We start from the raw sequence: 5,289 nt of genomic DNA on the forward strand, positions 1-5,289 counted from the left end.
TTTATTTTGAATGAATAAATTATTAATAAATTATTATAGAAATTATTACATAATTAAATTATTATATTGACCATAGGCTACCTGTAGGCAATTGCACGTGATGTAACCAGCATTCGAATTAAGTTTATCACAAGTAGGCTAAAAGTTACATAAAGTACATAAAATAAGATAGACCTACAAGAAAACTATTTTTGTCACGGATCGCTGAGAGGAGTGCCGCGAAAAGACGAGGTCAGGGTCCAAATGCAGGTGAGGTGCTTTAATATAAGAAACTAACAAAACCGCCAACACAGCACACTAAACAGAAACAAAACATGAACACTAGCAGTACACGGAAACACAAAGTCAGAACATGAACAGACTAGAACAGAATGCAAATAATGCGACCAGGCCGAGTGGTGGGAGAGGGAAAACTATATAGTCCGTGAAGATAGGGAACAGCTGTGGGTGCAATGAGTGTGACAGGTGTGCGCAATGAGACGAGTGTGTGTAATCAGCTGAGTGGAGTCCGGGAGGAAGGGAGATAGCGACCTCTGGTGGAGAAGGGAAAACCTGCAGCCCGGCCTCATGACACTACCCCACCTCTAAGGAACGGCTTCCAGACGTTCCACTAACCCCAGCAGTCCGGAGGGAGGTGGAACGGTGAAACAGGGGGAGGGATGGCGGGAGACAGAGGCGAGCAGGATGCCAGGGTGGATCCGGCAGGGCACGGAGCTTGGGTGGAGCCGGCAGGGAACGGAGCTTGGGAGGGTCGTGAGCGGGCACCGCCTCCTCGGGAGGGTCGTGAGCGGGCACCGCCGCCTCGGGAGGGTTGTGAGCGAGCACCGTCGTCTCGGGAGGGTCGTGAGCGGGCACCGTCACCTCGGGAGGGTCGTGAGCGGGCACCGCCGCCTTGGGAGGATCGTGAGTGGGCACCTCCGCCTCGGAAGCCTTGTGAGCGGGCACCGCCGCCTTGGGAGGATCGTGAGTGGGCACCTCCGCCTCGGAAGCCTTGTGAGCGGGCACCGCCGCCTCGGGAGGGTCGTGAGCGGGCACCGCCGCCTCGGGAGGATCGTGAGCGGGCACTGCCGCCTCGGGAGGGTCGTGAGTGGGCACCGCCGCCTCGGGAGGATCGTGAGCGGCCACCGCCGCCTCGGGAGGATCGTGAGCGGCCACCGCCGCCTCAGAAGCCTTGTGAGCGGGCACCGCCGCCTCGGAAGCCTTGTGAGCGGGCACCGCCGCCTCGGAAACCTTGCGAGCGGGCACCGCCGCCTCGGAAGCCTTGGGAGCGGGCACCACCGCCTCGGAAGCCTTGTGAGCGGGCACCGCCGCCTCAAGGGGGTCGTGAGCGGGCACCGCCGCCTCGGGAGGGTTGTGAATGGGCACCGCCGCCTCGGGAGCCTTGTGAGCGTGCACCGCCGCCTCGGAAGCCTTGTGAGCGGGCACCGCAGCTAACTCCACCCTGAAGGTTGAGCCGCTCATCCACAGAACCAGGTTGATATACGCCTCCAGCGACTCCTCAGGATCCCAGAATGGCGCCAGGGACTTGAAGGGCTCGGCTAGACCACCCCTGAAAAAGACCATGAGACAGGTCTTCTCTGTCTCCGATCGCCGAGCCAATTCAATAAACTCCCTGGCGTATTCCTCTGTGCTCCGGACTCCCTGGCGAATGCTGAGCAACTTCCCTGCTAGACCCATAATAGCTGGTCGCATTCTGTCACGGATCGCTGAGAGGAGTGCCGCGAAAAGTCGAGGTCAGGGTCCAAATGCAGGTGAGGTGCTTTAATATAAGAAACTAACAAAACCGCCAACACAGCACACTAAACAGAAACAAAACATGAACACTAGCAGTACACGGAAACACAAAGTCAGAACATGAACAGACTAGAACAGAATGCAAATAATGAGACCAGGCCGAGTGGTGGGAGAGGGAAAACTATATAGTCCGTGAAGATAGGGAACAGCTGTGGGTGCAATGAGTGTGACAGGTGTGCGCAATGAGACGAGTGTGTGTAATCAGCTGAGTGGAGTCCGGGAGGAAGGGAGATGGCGACCTCTGGTGGAGAAGGGAAACCGGCCTCATGACAATTTTTTATCCATCAGTCTTACTAGCTGTGTGTGTCCATTAACTGATCGTCTTTTCCATAGGCCTAATATTTGTATATTATTAGCTATTATCATCATCATTATTATTATTATTATTATTAGCCTATTATTATATTTTTATATTCGTTTTTTCCTTCATTTCGATCTCTTTACATAACTTTCTGATCAGTTTTGTAAATAAGCCTACTGTAAATGCTCGACATAAAGCTGTGATTATGCTGACTGGAATTTATAGCCTATTGGAAATGCAGTTAAAAGGTTGAATTTAACATATATTTATTTTTTTCTGTGAATTAATAATTATTTATATTATAGCCTACTGCTGTCAGTCCTGTCGTGTGTGTCTTGTGTTCCCGCCTCATGTTTCCATATTTGGTTTGTTTCCTGTCCTCGTCTAGTGTGATTATTAGTTAATTCTTGTCCAGCTGTATTTGTCTCGTTATCTATGATTTATCCTGTGTATTTATAGTCCTGTCTGTTCAGTTTGATTTTGTCTGGTCTACTCGTTACCCCTGGTGTTTCCTGTCTGAAAGCCTGGTCTTGCCCTGCCTTGCCTTGATGTGTTCAGTAAAGACTATTATTTGAGTTTACGTCCTCGTCTGCGTGTTCCTGTGTCCTCCTCGTGTGCGCACCGTGAAACTGCCTAGTGTTTCGTTGAGGAATGAATCATTCAAGTAGTTTCATTTGTAAATGAAAACACAGCACGTTCATCAATCATCATGCACTGGCATAAATAGCCTACAATCATAAACTATTGTCATAATTGTCAGGCGTTTGCAGTATTTCCAAAATATATGGTAGCAAATAGCATTATTATACAGAACGTTAATTAGGTAAAGCGATACACGAATTGAAAGGGAAAATAATTAAATATTATATTATTATTAAATAAATATAAAAATATAGCCCTAACACGTTAATAAAACCTAATGTTACGTTCTACGAGTGTCTAGGGGTTGTTTTACCAGAACATAACTAATTAAGTGTTGAAGAGCATTTGTCTGGGCCCTGCCACAGCACCACAAAAACAAGATATCTGTTTTAATAGATTTATTAGAGGCTAGCCAAATAAAGCTTTATTGGCCTGTCGTAATTTACAGTAGGGTATTATTTACAAAACTATTCAGAACGTTAAGTAAAGAGATCAAAATGAAGGGAAAATAAATAAAATGCATAACAATGAATATAAACATTTAATCAATAATAATATACAAGTATTATGGAAAAAGACGATCTGTTAATGAACTTGGGATGGTTAAAAATGTTTTCTTGTAGGCCTATTTTATTTGATGTACTTTATGTAATTTATTCATGATAAACTTAATTAGAATGCAGTCTACATCACGTGCAATACAGTCCGATAGCCTAGGCCTATGGATAAAATAATTTAATAATGTGATCATTTATATAGTAATTAATATGATAATTTCTTAATTCAAAATTAAATATTATGTAGCCAAGCCACTAAAAAAGCCACTAGAGGGAAAACCCTCTACATGGCCTGGGATCGCCCACCCAAATAAAATCGGAGTGGCGTAGTCAAGAATAGTAATACTTGGTGTCCCTCATTACAATTAATAAACCCATCTCTGATAATCCTAGGTTGCTATGGCCACTCAGGTTTATTTAAGCATTAAACTCGTGGCCACAAGAAAAATATGTGGCTCCCTCAACATAGCATCTCGAGGCGCGGGTCCTGATACCCGCACCCGCAGTAATTGACAGAACACCCAACCCGTTATCCGACCCGAAGCACACCCGCATTAAATCTCCTACATGAGGTAGACAAAACTCATTTATTAAAACGTTTATTCAAATTGTGAATAGCAGGAAAGTAGGTGGTTGCGCTGGCGGTGCTCAAGCGGTGCTCGTGCACCCAAAATCCTGCCACTTCCACGGCTCTTCGTGGCAGGCGGCGCCAGGGATTCCACTAGAGAAAACACTTCCACTAGAGAAAACACTTCCACTAGAGAAAGTGGAAGCCGGTGGCGATTCCAGGATTACCTCTACAAAATGATCCTGTGGCCATGACATATTACCATGCTCCTACGAGTTAATATGTCGTGACCACGACAAAACTAGCCTATTTGAACCGAACATATCCCCTCCTGGTCGCAGTAAATGCTTCGTTCAACTTCATCTTCTCTTCCCTGTGGATGACCTCTGACCTACTTTCTGTACGATCTGAATTTCTTTGCTTTTTCTTCGTTTTGAAATTTTTAATTTGTTCCGAATTTCTTCTTCATCTTGAAAACTTGAAGCTGTATTTTTAAAAAACTGGATATTTGCAGTCTAAGAATTCACAACCAAAAATACGCTGTTTGAAAATACATGTCTAATAAAAAACTGCCATTAAAAAATTCAATTGTGTTAAATTCTTTGACTGTATTCTCTTGCAGGTCTGCTGTCATTAACTCTGTGTATAGAAGAAGAGTATATTCTGATCAAACAGTCAATGACGTGGGAAAATGCACAGAAATACTGCAGGACACACCATATTGACCTGGCCACTGTTCAGAGTAATGAAGACTGGACACGTCTGCAAGAAGCTGCAGATGAACAACTCTTTTCTGGATTTGCCTGGATAGGACTGTACAACGACATCAACGGCTGGCGCTGGTCTTATAACAAGGAGAGTCTGGTGTTCGAGTCCTGGGCTTTGGGCCAGCCAAATAACTATGGTGAAGGAGAGGAGTGTGCTGCAATGTGTTATGATGGAGGCTGGCAAGATTTCTACTGCACCATCTCATATTACTTTGTGTGTTATGATGGTGAGAAACATATAATCAAACTTTGTTGATGCTCATTAATTCAGTGTATGAATGATGACACTAATATTACGACATTAGGGGTGGGTGAAAATTTACATCAAAAACTAGCGTTATTTCAGTATCATTGAGATCTTATTATAGGGCACTATGAAGTCCATTTGATGTCTTACCAAATTCTGTGTTTTCCATTAATTTTCTGGATTACATTTTAATGGTTTCATTAAATTTTAATTATCAAAAGCATCTTTTTTTCAGAAAAACTGTGTTGTGTATTTACATTTTTCTGGAAAATATTCCTTAAAAAACAAGATTTACTAGAATTTTATTAGTAGTAGTAGTAGTACTATCATTACATAATAATGATAAAAGTAAAGTCATATATTTCTTTCACAGTTTCTTCAAGGTAAACCAAACTTTTATTTTGATGAGTTGG

This window comes from Barbus barbus (assembly GCF_936440315.1).
Source record: "Barbus barbus genome assembly, chromosome: 2".
NCBI classification, from domain to species: domain Eukaryota; kingdom Metazoa; phylum Chordata; class Actinopteri; order Cypriniformes; family Cyprinidae; genus Barbus; species Barbus barbus.